General features: G+C 43.3%; 1 protein-coding gene across 1 annotated transcript in view; it reads left to right on the top strand.

Annotated features, from left to right (window-relative positions):
* The window catches only part of igsf21a (immunoglobin superfamily, member 21a), a 300,524-nt gene that overhangs the window by 114,816 nt on the left and 169,937 nt on the right, over nucleotides 1-15,771 (top strand). The window lies entirely within an intron of this gene.

A 15,771-nucleotide genomic window follows, 5' to 3' on the forward strand; every position in this document is an offset into this window, starting at 1 on the left:
AAACATCCATTCACGTCACCCGCTACGTTTGCAGTTATTGTTTTCCAAGGTGCACATTTTTCATCCTCCAGAGAGAAACACGACTCCTTGACGCCGCCGATAGCTATCAGCATGCTAATCTCCTTTTTGTCGGAGTCGCACTCGTGAGGAAAGACATCAGACGGCGGTGGGGGCGGAATTAGACTATACCGAGCAAGGGAAGGAAGAGTTTGAAAGACCCCGAATTCTTTTTCCTTGATAGAGGACACGGTCTAAACAGCAAGGCCACGAGGCCTCCAGGGATGCGACATGCTAACGCTTTCCTCAAAGCCCGCAGTTTAACTGACAAAGCAGCTCGCTTAGGACAAAAAGCTCGCCGCTCTGTGCGAAGTGCCACACGGCGATGTTTTCGCGGTAGCGAAAGCGAGGACGAAACGGCCACGAAACGGTGGTCTGCCAACGCGCCGGGCTCCACGTCCGCTGCTCTTTCTGGACACGGGCGGATAGAAAATGCAGGTCAGCTTTCCACTTTTGCCAACATCAAAAATAATGTCTAGCGTGAGTGGGCTGATGTCAGAATTGCAACGTGTGACCAAAAGCGCGCACTCGCCGGGTAGCTTGGCCGGCTAAATCCCAGAGCAGATTAAAAATGGGAGGGCTGTCAAGGAGTTCGAAAAGGTGTAATAATAAGTGGGTTGAATTATAAAAGAGAGCGGCAAAGCTCGCGACTTCACCTCGCCGCCACTGAGCATTTTTCATTAATGAATGAACAATTGTGAAGTGCCCTGGGCTCGCTATATAAATGATGAGGCTCCTCCGTTGGTTCTTGCGTAACAAAAAAAAAAAAAAAAAGAGAGAGATAAGGGCAAGTCGGCGCCATTAAACATTTGCGCTACGCGTAAAAAGGGACACAATGACTTCATTCATCAGGTGGGGAACTCGGAATTTCAATGACTGCGCAAAAATGAAATGGTGGCACCGGTCTTGTTTGCCGTGGCTGTTGTGGTGCTCAGTGATTATTGTAGCATTGCATGGCTGACTGTGGTAGGTCACAGGATTGGAGTTGGGTTTGCATTGGCTGTACTGTAGTAGTGGCTGTATTAGTGCCCACATGGCTATAGTAGTTGATTAAAGTGCTCCTGTCATGAAATGGATGATTTTTAGTATGTTATTATTGAAAAAATGGAAGCCGGTATGGACCCATCCGTTTTTTTCACCACAAAACATGATTTTGACGTATATGGCTTTTTGTAACTCCCGCTATGAAAATGCTCTTGAGGAATTTGTTTTCGAGAAGAAGCAGGAAGTGACGTACGGGGGAGTATCGCACTCAAGCGTTCTTGTATGTTTATACTGGTTTTACCAGCTGGAAGGTAGCTCGTTGTTCCTTCATGTTAGCCAAAATGCCGGCTCGTTGCATTGCTGGATATTGCTCGAACACTCGGGAGGATGGATTCGCTCTATACTTTTCCAAAAGACCCGGTTCGTCGTGAAAAATGGATTGCACGGGTGCAAAGGATGAGAGTTTCGTGGGTTCCAAATGACAGGTAGGTGTGTGTATAGAGCTACTAAAAAAAAACTAAAGAAAACAATAGTTGTGGGGGTGAACGTAATCGTTTCAGAACGTAACAAAAGAGCTGCATCCATAAGTCAGAGGTGCTAAATGTGTCTGTGCCCGTCGGCGCCATGTCCGCCGATCACGGCTTTGGCCGAGTTTCCGTGTACCACGAGCCGCTGGCTCATCCATACAGTCTGGGAGTCTGTTGTTAGTTCGAAGTGATCCGCATATCATCTAAATATGGCTCGAAACAGAGTAATACTGCCCTGGATACTTCACTTGATTGTGAGATGTTCTCATCTTCGAAAAGAGCTTCCGTGTTTGAAGGAGCGTGTCCCATAGTAGGGGCCACAGGGTGTCTTCAACCGCGAATGTCCGGGTGACGTCACGGGCATAGATTCAGTCAATATTGCGACCACTTGGATGTCGAATGACACTTCAACTTTGCGCAGGGATGACGCTCATATTTATTTTTTCAAATAGACGTTGAAGTGAATAATGTTATATGTATTTTTCATTTCAATATCTATTTTAGAATGTTTATAGGGATGACACTTGGGCTTTAAGGTCCATAAAGACGTGCCTGGATGAGTTTCTTTGGATTTGACTTTGTAGTGTTCTTTTTCTCTGTGATATTATTTCTTAATCCACAGCAGGGGGGCTTCTCTTTCGTCTTTGTTAGTTCTTAGGTTGTGTATGCTTGACTTTTGTTTTCGTATGCTTCTCTGTCACTTTATATTCTTTACTCGACTCGGTGTCAGGTTTGTAGCTCGCTGTATTTTAAACGATTGCTTGGTTTCCTGCGATGTACATTGGCCTTGAAATGTGGAAGAAATATTATCGAACTTTGTGCAAACGCAGATGCTTTAGCTACTTAAATGTCAAAAAAAATAAAGCAAAGCTGTACTTGCGCAAACCGCAGTGGAGAAGACAATACCGCCCACAAAGCTGACTGCGTTTATGATAGTTGTGTTGTAATTTATGATTCCTTGGAGTATTTTGACCATAGCCTACCACAGACGTTTAACTAAAACACCTGGGAACTGTTTTCTTTTGTGGGGAAAATGGCATAAGACAGTATGAGTTCTTTCTAAAAAAACCTGTCTAATATAGCTGGCGCAGAAAGCGGCAAATATACAAAGCTGCGAGGCTGTTTTATATTCTGAAAGGCTCGGCCTCTCCGGATGGGACTCTGTGAGCAGTCGATGCCCTTTGTCAGAGGAGGGCGGAACGTCGAAAATGCACACTTACGAAAGCGAGTGTCGAGCCGCTGTCGTTCCGACAAAAGACTTTGACGGGATTCACAGAAACTGCTTTCCTGGAGTTGTTCTATTTACTGTGACTTTCAGTCGCCGGCATGCGCCGTTGTCACTTTTGGACAGAGGTGACAAACAGTAGCCTGTTTTTAAAAAAATTGTGCTACAAGAGTTCTGATTCAACTCCTTTATTTAGGTCGAGGGAAAAAAAGACTGAAATGTGTTTTAGTCAGTTGCCGTTTTAGCAGAATTTTGCAGCCTTCAGCTCAGTGTTTTAATGCTGCCTGGCTCATGTTCCCCCCGTTAGTCCTCAAGATCTCGGTCAATCAAACGAAAATTCAAGTGCAACTCACTCGACCTCTCCCCATTTGCATCTTTATTTTTTTACATTGTGTCATCGAATGGCGAGGTTAGAAAAGCCCATTTTGAAAAAAAGTAGGGAGAAAAATAAACCAAGTGAAGATTAAACACCTGTAAAATCAGAGTATTGCATAACTTTTGGAAACCTCCCGAATCAGTCCGGCGTGAACATGGAACACTGACAGTTGGTGTTTTGAAATGCCTTTCAAAAGTTCACTGATGAAAGTCCTCCTTTCAAATTTTCATGAAAATTCCTCCGGAAAAATGAGGGGGGAAAAATTGCCTAAAATTAATCCGGTTATTAGTTGACAACATTGAAGGAACACGCGTTTGAGTCCGTTGTTTTGCTTTCACGAGCGTAGCCATGTTGAGGCAGTAACACTAGTAACAGTAACGCCCCTCCCCCCTCGCATTCTCATGACCTCGCCATATCTCGGAGATTTTGAATTTTCGGCGAGAACGGAAGCCACAAAGAGTGCACGTGTGCGCGCAAAAGGCAGATTAATCATTTGTATTTCAATAGCGTTTTGTGCAAATTCATGTGTGATCGGCCAGGTACGGCCCCAGCGCAATGCTAAAACGTGCAGATGGGAAAGCTGGCATACGTGCAACAGACGCGGAACACGTTCAAGTGGTCACGGCTTGAGGATTTTTTTGTCCGACTACATTAGAAAGGTCGACAAACCTGGTAAATCAGTTAAAATCATATATATATATAAATATTAAAAGCAACTCGTTATGCTATTAGGATTACTTGATCTATATCTAAAGTAGTGAGCAATCTGGTCGAGTGTATCAGTACGACGCGACGTCACAAGTTTGCGACTTAAATATGAATAGTAATTACTGCAGATCAACTTCAACTTGTTTTGCTGTACGCTGTAGAAATTCTAGGATATATTTTGTATATATTCTATATCTATAGTATCATGTGTATAATGTGGGGAAAAGGACAATTTTTACTGAATAGTTCACTTAATTCATTTGTCTTGAGATAAGCTGGCATATTTTATTGACAAATGTGATTTCGTGCTATCCAGTGATACGAGGATGGGGGGCAAAAAAATCTGGGCTTGGAACTTCTGCCCAATTTTTATTTATTTATTTTTTTTGGCCAGTACTTGGAAATTTTACTTTAAATTTTGGTCTGAATTTTGTTCAAATATCGCCAGAATTCACCACAGCCGTCCATTTTTTCCCAAAGATTTTCCTCTAGCAGGACTTCGCACCTTCCGTGCTCGTGTTTGTATTTTCCAGAATTTTCAGGAAAGTCCGCTTTCATCTCTAAAAGTTAAAAGTATGACATCCTTATAAGCAACACATTCATTCAAATGTGTTGCTCGAGAAGATTCTGGTGTCCGTCCATTAGCTCTCCTCTTGGGCTCTTTAGCAAAGCACCGTCACGGCTTTGCGCCCCGCTCGGCTCCTTCATCGCCGCATGTATTTTCGCTTTGGGCAGCACTCGGACAGAATTGAGCGCTCGCCAAATACTCAGCTGCGAAGCGTCAGCAAAAGGTAATCAATAGAGATTTACAGGCGGAACTTTTCACCACCATCAGCTGCTCCCGTGGAGGTCCCCCGCCCCCCGCGCTCGGCGCCACAGACGACGAGGCTCAGCTGCCGACCTCGCGTCGTTTCGGTGGCCTTTGACGAGTTCGGGAATCGTACCAAGGCAAGATGAGGCGGGCGCCCGTCGAGCAGCTGTGTCAGGTCAACTACAAAGGCTCTCCGCGTGCCACAAACTGTTGTTCCTTTAATGTACCTCAACCGAGGACGACGCCGATTTAGCCAGCGCGAGGCTTGCATTGCACACATGAAAGAACAAAAATGATTCCGTTTTAACCCTACAACAACTGATGTCGGCGAGGTTTGCTTTTGACGTAAATCGCTTTGAAAATTCAGTCGCCTAAGCCAGTACGACATTTGGTTGGCACGTCTATCATTAGTAGACCCCGACAAAAAGTGTCAAGCGGCTGCACCCAGAAAGAAAAGTAGAGCTCGTAAATTGCCGAATCGCTACCTATGGGTTCCTGCCAGGGACAACAAGTGAGGGGAAAACGTGGCCAAAAGCAGGCAGCTCAGATTTGACAATTTTTTTTGCCTCTGAAGCCAGTTTCACAGAGAAGCATGAAAATTGGTAGGCATGTCTGTTTTTTATAAAAAAAAAAAAAAAAAAGCTCACGGCAAAGCCATGCCCCCCCCCCCAAAAAAAAAAACCTCAGGGAGTCTGCCATTGCTATGTGATGCACAGATTTCCCTTCACAGGCTTGTTGATTTCGGCACGCCAAAATGTGAGTAAGACATAGCGAAACCTCAGTAGTCTTCAACCTGGAGTGTTTTGACAGGTCCGACCCCAGAGCTAATTTTATTTGCCAGCATGAAATTTGGTAGACATATCTATCAAGAGTATAACCACCCCCCCTAAAAAATAAATAAGTAAGAAAAAAAAACGCCTGAAAAAACTGAGTCGGCCGTCGCTGTGTCGTGTCGCGGGCTCGATAGTTCTGGCATGTGCGCAAGTGAGGGGAAAAACATAGCGAGTGAAATTTACAAAGTTTGGATAGCACCTGGGATGTCTGAGGAAATTCAGTCATAGGACACAGGAGCAAATTATTTTGTCCATTATGAGTAGTCACACACACACACACACACATGCACAGTATATGGGATTAAATATGTCCAATATGGTCTGATGACATTTGTTGCCGGTCATCGAGAAGCTGAAGGAACACTCGGGGATTGTTTTATCTTCCCCCCTTCAACCGCTGTATGGGGTGAATTGATTAAACGCTTGATTAAAGGCGAGGCGGAGGAGTGCGGCAGCCTCGTTCAAAAACATATGCAAATCATCTCGTTTCTGACATTACTGCGTTTCATGCGCCCTTTCGCACGCGAGGCTCGCAGTCGCATATTCACAGGAACCTTGGGCCGAGCACAACGAGGACGCGGGAGTCCTCGCGCCCACACTCGGGGCGCCGCAAATGGAGCGCAGCCTTCGGTGTTCGGCTTGGGCACGTGCCCGGATGAATGTCATTTATTGTCGTCAAAAGTGTACATTGAAACAGGGAAAGCGGCTTCTCAAAGTCCAAATGCTTTTGTTGAGTATGTGCAGGGTTCAAGTTCACAGCTTCATTATTGTCTTTCATATCAGGAGGACCAAGTATTTAACATTTCAAGGTTTCGCATCTCCGTGCTTCATGTTTTCAATGTAAAAGGTAGAAAGAATTCAATCATTCTCCTCCCAGTCCGGTGTGATTTACCACCATGACATTTGCTAGGCTGGAGACGATGCGTTGAAGTCCTCAACACGCGCTCAATGTCTTGTATGTGATGCGGTCGTGCCCAATAAAAAAAAAAAAAAAAAAAATGAAACATTTCCTCCCATCCCTTTCTAGTCACGGTAGCAGCGATGCTTTACGCGCAGGAAGTGTGGTCATATTTTCCTAATCAGACATTCGTTTACATTAATCTGTATCTTCATGTGATGAGGGAGGCGGGATGTCACCCAAAATATGGAAGACACATGCTGTCATTTTTTTTTTTACTGGCGAAGACGTACAAGTGTCAGGGTTTGGGGCGTTTACTACATGTTTAGATCCATTTTGTGACCCGCTTATCTTCACGAGGGTCGCGGGAGAGCTGGAGCAGATGAACAGGTTCATTGGAAAAATTTTGAAAAGGCCTCTCGGGACCATTTATGGCCATTGACGACCACTTCACGTGGATTTACAGTATGTTGAACCTTTTGCCGTTCAAGCAAAAAAAGGTTTTTAATGTGTACTGTTGCATTTTGTTGGGTTTTGTGTGTTTGGGGGGGAAATGTCCGTTAAAAAATGTCAATGATTTCAAAATTGAAAACTGGGTAGATTTATGAGGCAACTTGCCAAAAGGTAAGAAAGTAAATGAGATTTTTGAGGACAAAACATGGAGGAAAATTCCTTTTTAAAATGCTCATACATATCGTAGGCAGAAGATATTTCATTCTCTTGTGAAGTTCCAATTGTTGTACAAATAAAAAAAGTCTCGCTCTTGGTAAAGAATTTTTCTCACGTTTATCCAGGGCACAATGCAGCCCCCCACTCCCCCGCCTCCCCTCCCAACAACACCTTTGATATATAACAAAGAGCGCAGATTACAATGGCTTTGATTGAATTCCATTTCATCCCTTGGAGTGTTTTTGATTGGCCGGTTCCCATCAGTGCTCAGTGGTCCGGACCTAAAGCAAAAAAAGTCACTTGGGGGCCTTTGCCTTTTTGATCATCGTTTCCTTGATTTTTGTCGCTATTGTGTCGGAGTTTGATAGATTTGGTTCAGTTCTTGCGCTTTTTCAGTCCTGTACAATCAGAACCTATAGAAGTAGTATAATCGTAACCGGGTATGTGTCGCGTTGCGACGTGGAACACAACAACTTTTGTCAGCTGTTGAACATCATTTGGGTTCTTGCGACAAACATCGTTGAACGTCAAACTGGATCTTGCTGTACCCTTAAACATTTATTAATTTTGACTTTAGCTATCTACAGAACCAATCGTGTTCTTGATATTGTTGAGAGGTTGCAAAACTTAAGTGCGCACGCAAGCACACTTAGAACATCGAAGGTCGAAAGCTAAATGTCTCAGGGTGCTTGGTGGGTGTACATTGGGGGAAAAAAAAAGTTCCAATTACAAGAAAAATGAGTCAGTTCTTTCCTTTCATTTTGGACTGAATGCACACCTTCGGTGCTCTTTGTCATTTGTTGATGTCGTGTGCAACGCAAAATGTACTGTGGGTGGAATCGTATGAAAGAAATTTGGAGCCGAGGAGAAAAATTGATATCCACTTTGTAAGACTTTGTCCACCAGCTTGAATGTGGCAGCAGAGCAATTTGTGAGAGAATTGAAGGTCGTTCAGTCCACCGCGAGGCTAAACATAATTCCTCTCATCTCATCTTTGCTCTGCTGATGTCTTTACAATTGGATCCCGTGCCCGCCGCACATTGATGGAGGCTAAAATAATGCAAATCATCTCGGAATATCGCCGGAGATGGAGATGGATTTGAGCGAAACACGTTTAATGATTCATTATCATTCCGGGCTAGTGGAAATGGATGAGAGAGACATTTGATCCTGATTAACGCCTCGCGTGGGCTTGCCTCTAAAAACCGAAGCGCGTGCGGCGGCTATGCGGTGTCTGGCGTTCATATCTGCAGCTCAATCACGCATGCGCTAATCCATCACCATTGACAGCCATCATTAGAATAATCTAGAGAGTTCTTTGGGGTGCGTCCAGGCGGCCAAAAATCATCAGAGGAGACGAGCTGGGTCCACCTTGATGGTGGGACTTAGCTCCATGGAGAAATTCATTATCAATAAATCAACTTCTATTTCCCAGTAAATGTACAGTAGATTTGTATGTTATGTGCTGGGACACAACAATAAGGCAGAGGTGGCAAATATACACAAGGTTTGTATTTATAAGTATGGATTGTGGTCATTTCCTGAGCCCCTTATCCTCAGAAGTTTATCCCAGCTGTCACTGGGCAGGAGGCGGGCTACACCCAGAACTCGTTGCCAGCCAATCGCAGGGCACATGGAAACGAACAACCGATCGCACCCACAATCACACCTCGGGGCAATTTAGAGTCTACAATTAATGTTGCATGTTTTTTGGGATGTAGGAGGAAACTGGAGTGACAACACTAACAGTTGCCCCACTGTGCCGCCTGATTCATAAATCCGAATTTTTTAAAAGTCCAAATTTTTAATATATATGGAAACACAAAAGCCAAAAAAATGCACTTTTGATCTTCAATCATGTGCAATACGCAGCTTGATAACTTGTGACAGTAAAAAAAAAAGAATAAAAAAAATACATAAACCGTGCACAGAAAAGACATTTCCTCTCTCATCTTATATGGTGTTCATATTGTGAACAAACATTGAGCTGATGTTGGCTCAAGATTTTGCACTATCAGAATAATATTCCCTTCGAGTTGCCAATGTTGTAATTTTTGCCGCTGTAAATTGAGGTGGTGAAGGCGAAGGATGTGTAGTTTTCGTGATTATGAAACCTTATTTTACACACGTTGCCATCTTTTTATTCATTGAAATCTGGCAGGCTTGTTCACTTTTTTTTCACTTTACACTCCCTTAAAAGACACCAGGGAACTCTTAAAAATCATAAAACAAGATAACAATACCAGCAATCCTGATAACACAAGCTATTTTGTAACTACAACAATAACAAACATAACAAAAGCAACAAGACGATAGCAAAAGTTATAATAACAGCAATGATGATAACCAAAACAGCAGTAATGGTAAGAACGACAATATCGGTAAATATTAGCCATAAAGGTCGGGTGCCCACGTTAATGATAATCAAGCAACAGACCAGAAGTGCAGAGTGATAGAGCCAAAGTCGCCATCAGAGTCCAGTGAACCGGCTGGACTCGAGAACCGCTTCGCGGGCAACAACATCGTGAAACGTTCAATGCCGCTAGCTTTAACGTTTGTATCACCAGCATTGTCAGGAATGTACGTGCAACCGGTTTGGTTCAAGTGGGCGCAAACATTGCCCTGAGATCCCGACAAATCAAGTGAGATCCGGTTTTGGAGCGCGACTCCACAAACTAGATTAGTTTCCACACGCTTCAAGAATGCGAAGGGCTTGAGTGGTCTATTTCAGCTCGTGAAATTTTCCATATGGTTGACAAACCTTTGCCTTAGTAGCTTCATAAAGCGACACATTTTTATGGTTGAAATAGTCAATATGTAAAGCCGGAAGCCAACAGTTGGACAGTGGTCTATTTGCGATTTATTTAGTATTAAAGATTGGACCGACGTTGGGCAAATCGCCAGGCTCGAAAGAAAAGGTTCCGCGCGGCGAGACGAGAGAAGGAAAGCGCGCAAACAAGAGGCGGGCGCAAACCACGGCGAGGTCATTAGCAGGTGAGACAAAGCCGTGATTAAACTCATTAGGCACCAATGAAAACAAAGACAAAACACACGGCGGAAATTACTTTACCCCGAGAAAACAACAGAAACAAACAGAGCTGACTTGTCTGTCACATGATTAGCGCCAACAATCCCGCACACGCCATCTCCAGCGATGTCATCATTTCACCTTGGAGGGCGCCACCGGAGATGAATTAGCGGCGTAATGAAACGACCAAATAATTGAAATAATGGGCCTACTGTCTCCCGAGTGCGCGCGATCCCGTCGGCAAATGGAGCTTATCGTGATGGAGACGTCTCAGACTGACAGCCGCGACGCGACGAAATCTTTTCAATAGTCGTCTAGCTTTAACCAGTCGGGTTCTTCCTGTGCTCCACGGCAGCGATTCCCAGCCGCTGCGCCGCAGTGTGCCATAAGATCGTCACATATGCTCTGGGAAATGATCAGATTTCACTTCATTACGGCGAAAATGTGTATTTACTACATCTATCTATCAGGTGTATTTCCATTCTGCTCCATATAGGACACTGGGACACTCGCCCACGCTCGCTTTTATTTGTTAAAATAACACAGACATGCTGATAAGATTCAGGCTCAGAACAGGCAAGAACTGGTTTGATAAGGAGAGGCGGCCCAGAAAGGGAAGAAGGCACCATTGTGTGAAAAGAATGCTTACTCGTCTTCCATCTCCCACGAGGGAATCCAGCGGGCTGTACTGCATCTTCCACTCGACCGCAGCTTTGTAATTTTGTAATTTCTACTTGCTGTAATAAATATTCAAAGACAGGTTTATTCTCTCGGGTTCCCAAGGCCCCCCCTTCTCGAGACTGGATGGGCAGCAACGGGCCTCGTTTAGGAACTCCTTATGTAACCATAAATAATGCATATTTGATCAGTTATGCCGGCAACGGAGTGACGAGCCGAATGTTGAAATGTTTTTTTTTGTTTTTTTTACACGACGTAAGCAAAAGATATCAATAACCCCCGTATCCACTTGTCGCCATTCATGCAAATGTGTCATAGCTTTCTGTTCAACTTATCAAGTTGAGACTGAGTCATAATTATTTTGGGATTCATACTGTTTGTTGCATATTTCTTTGATAGTGTGCCCTGAGCTTTTTTGAATATAAACTATGTGGCCGGGCTCAAGAAAAAATGGCAAACAATGCCCTACTTTGCAGTCATAGATGACATTTCGCCCTGAAAACCAGACAATAGACCTTTCCGATGGTGATCTTGAGCTGCACCCCATTAGCCATGTCCCACAAGCTTCTAAAATAGCGATTGAACAGAACATGTTTGAAGTGGATTCTCTATCGTGCATTCCAGACACTATTGGGGTATTTTTTTTTTTTTTTTTTGCCAAATGCGTCGGACTTGTCCAAGAGAGTTCTACTGGGAGGTCTCAACTATTTCAGGATAAGTACACGGAATTAAGATTTTGTCCAGAGCAGGACGCAATGTCAGAGTTACAGCGGAACGTTGGCGATCGATGGAAAAAAGTTTGACACCTCACAAACTTCATATTGAAATCAAAGAGGATAAAATAGTGGAATCGTACTGCGCATCTAAAGCGGGGTGAGTACTTTTTACTTGGAAAGATCATGAATAATATCATTGTAGTCATTATAAGTGAGTGGTTGTATTCATTTGACTTGGCTCGTAATGGAACCCAGTGCTCTGTCTTAAAAGTCTGATGTGATACAAATAGGCAAATATACATTTCCATTGCATGACATCACATATTTACGTATCATTAACCCAACTCTTCTGCATAAAACATGACACACTTCATTCAGCAGGGCAGTGACACACGATCAAAGTGAAAGTTCTTCTCCTGCAATGTACAAAGCACTCAGAGACCGTACTTCTCCCTCACTTATCTTCGAACATACAGCCTTGTGTTTGTTGATATTGTCCACATTTAGTTGTACGTGCGCTCTTCCGCGAGCCTTAATCCATTGTAGACACTTCGTCAACTGTGTTTTATGCTTTGGAAAATGAATCAACTGGGCCATTTGAAACCTAGCAGGATATCTTTCATCAGACTTGCACGTTTCCTGAGGACCATTTTCTTCGTAACATTAACTTTTCCAAGCGCACACTACTGACAACGAGCATTGCTCGTGGGACAATACGGCGAGAGGGGGCGTGCCAAGCCAGGGGTTAAGACAATGCGGCTATCTGATTGGCTATTATTTTACGAGTGATTGACAGCTCGGAAAGGTCCATTTGGACGCTTGCTTTAAGATTGAAGACTCGTTAGAATGTTCTGAAGACGCTGGCGACATCGTCACGAAACTGACTGGCGTTTAGGACTCGAGACTTTAGCACACAATGCAAGTAGCGTGGGCCGGGCGAGCAGTGGAAAAAGTACGTGAATGGAGTCTCCCGATTGGACCTCATCCACTTTTTGTTCGGTCTTTTCTAAATGTATCGACTTCTTCCTTTGGCATCCGTGGAAGGAATCAAAAAGTAATATTGCAAGAGCTCAACAAGTGACTTGCAAAATGTACCGGTTTGACCTTGGAAATTAGAAACATTATTCCAGGATCACCTCAGAAAGGTAAAAAAAACAAAAACAAAAAGTTGTGTAAACCAAACATATTTTCAACATTGCAGTCAGGAACAACTCCTCTCTTGCTCGCTGGATTTGGGTCGTAGCTCGCGTGCAAATCCGCTTTCATCCCCAAGGTGATTAATCTCCCAGACGGAGCAATGTCTGCGCACAAAACTTATCCGTCCACCCACAAAGAAAAGTTTGACGCATCACCTGCAAAACATCGACGGACAAACCTTTCTGGCAAAGCCTTGAAAAAAAAAAAAAAAAAAAAAAAAGCATGGAGGCAACAAAAGACTCTTTGTCATCTTTATTTCCCCATTTGGAATTAGCAATCAAAAAAATGAAAAAAAGTGAATTATTTCATTTGTACTTGGTCTTTTTTTCAAATTTAAACTTTAGTTTAAAATAAAAAATACAAAGTGGAAAAGCATAGACGTATAATAGTGAAGCCCCACATATTTGCAGTTCGTCATCCATGAATTCTATTTATAGATTTTTTTTTTTTTAACCTATTCAGAAGAGCTTTGCTCTTGAAAAAATTCTGTGGAGCCATGTGGTGACATCTTAGTATCAAAAAACTATATTGATGTGAGTTGAGGAGTGCCATTTATACATTAGTGCTATGCCCCCATCTAGTGGATAATTACACAGGTTTGTGCATGTGTCACATGCTTGCAAGTTTGAACTATTTGTGGCAAGGCTTATTTGAAGTATTATTCTAATTGGTGTCATGCAGTACGTTTGACTTGAAATGTTTTTTTTTTTTTCCGACGAATTCTTCTTACTAAATTTTTAGGTCATATCAACCCTCTAAATTTATCATTAAAATCAAATTCTGTCCTGTGGCCCCGTTTACCATTTTGTATTTTAGATCCCAGCCAAAACTAGGGAATATGTATTAGGGAGTCAATGAATTATTTTTTTTTTCTTTTTGGTTGACACCAAGTTGATGAAAATCAAGTGGCCTTCGAGTCCTTATTATTGATATTCATTTCAATTGTCAACTCACTGTGCGCCCGTCTTATTTTCCCTGCCATCCTTGGTCTCACAGGCCCCACCCACTGACTCTGTCATCCAATCACATGCATTTACATACAGACACCTGCACTACCTTGCAGATGCTGAGAAATTGTAAAACTCAGACAGCAATTTACAGAACATGATGCAGGGTCACCGTTCACTTCAGTACGTATTATGTAAAAATAAAAAAAATATGTAAAATATGTAATGGTTTACAATATTAAAAACAGGAAGTAGGAAGTAATGCTTTGCTGTAACATTTTGCTGTAACCTTGGCAGTTTGCTGCATGCATTGCTGCAATAGCTAGATGTGATCCCACTGTCCACGAGACCGTGAAGTTATCTGTTTTGTGATTTGATGAGTGATTCAGGGGGCGGGGCAAGTTTTCATTTTCCCAATCAAGAGGGTCATTGACCACGATTGTCTCATTTTTCACTGATGGATGACGTTAGGATTCAAAGCTGTTCGTCAGCTAGCGTTAGAAGTTGCCTTTGCACATGTCGCGCAGTCATTATTTTCTTGGATGGTCAGCCATATTTTGCAAGTCACCGTGCTACAAATCAAATTTTTAGTGAACTATTTCCACAAGCTTAAGGCATCGCAGCTAATTTGCTGCGTCAAGCGACTACCCGTTGATATCATTGAGCCGTCCATGTTGTTAAAGCCCAAACGCCTGTTTTCCGATGAATCGACTTCAAGCTATTTCCATTATTGCAGGTTGGATGAGCGGTGAGTCTGTTGACCTGCATAACTTGACGTCCCTTTTTCCGTTGTTTTGATTTTTGATTGGAAATAATGACAGACGGATTCAAATGCCACCTATCCGCCTGCTCCGGCACCTTGGCCTGACACACGCGTGTGTGGAGACGCCTCATTAACGCGTACGCTGTCACGCCAATCTTGGTAGATACAAATTTGTGCTCGCGCCGGCGTCGCTCTCGACATGAGCGCTGACCCCGTGGAATTATCGCGTCCTCGCCGAAGTCTGTCACTCCCGACGTCTACGTGCGCTTTAACCTGCTGATCCTCGGAAAGGCTCCACTTTGATTGATAGGAGGATATTTATATGTGCTCTTATGCCGCCAGCTCCACACGTGTTCCGGCGTATTAGCTCCAGTTAAAAGCGTGATTTCAGCCGAGACGTGCCGAACTAGCTTTTTTTTTTTTTTTTCCCATTTTTGGCCGCGTGAGCAACCACATGAAATGACTCAATGACTCAATCCCACAGCTAAATTGACAGCATTTTCGACCATGTTGTTTTATCATAGATACTCCTGCTCGGTCTCATTACGCTTACTTGCACACCTTGGAATGCAACGTGAATCCCAATTATAGACGTCTATCTGGAGTTGGGCTGCAGTGGTCCAGACTTCCCTCTAAGGACTAGGGAGTTGTGTTCAGAATAATACTGATGTTGGGGGGGGGGGGTTGAGTAAAGCTTTAAATCTCTCTAATCGTTCTCGGTTGGTGCCTGAACTTGGTCTACTGTGTAACGCAGAGGTGAAGCATTTCTCAGAAACGGTGGTAATTCAACGTAAATAGTTCAGCGAGATCCTTAATATTTCATTTTCCAGAGTTGAAAACATCCCTGTACTGGTCTTCAATCACTAGCACATATTGGGAAAAATGAGACAAACCGCAACCCCAGCAGGCTGCTTGTCCAATGAATCACTGAACTGATATTAAGTTGTAAGACTGACTTGTGGCATTTGCTATTTCCAACACAACCATACTGTTAGCAGTCACTAATATTTGAAGAGCGCGACCGTGTTCGCGCGCCTTTGTGCTTGCAAATCTGCACAGTCGAGCACGAAAAATCACGCGCGTAGAATTTGTTACAAGTAGAAAAAATAGACATTGAAAGATGTCGCTTATTTTGTGTAGTCTTGACGTTAATTTACTTGTTCGTTTCAGAAACGTTAACAAAACAAGCCTGCTCCTAAACAATCACTATTCACCTGGTAACAGGAAATGCAAGTTAACCGTACTGAGCATGTACGGAGGTGATGCCAAAGGAAAATTTTCTGAGCTGCTTCACGTAGTGCCAGCACATTTACGTCGAAAGTCATCAACATAATGAGCCGTGTCAAAGGGGTGC

The sequence above is a fragment of the Syngnathoides biaculeatus genome, chromosome 10 (assembly GCF_019802595.1).
Source record: "Syngnathoides biaculeatus isolate LvHL_M chromosome 10, ASM1980259v1, whole genome shotgun sequence".
In the NCBI taxonomy this organism is placed as follows: Eukaryota; Metazoa; Chordata; class Actinopteri; order Syngnathiformes; family Syngnathidae; genus Syngnathoides; species Syngnathoides biaculeatus.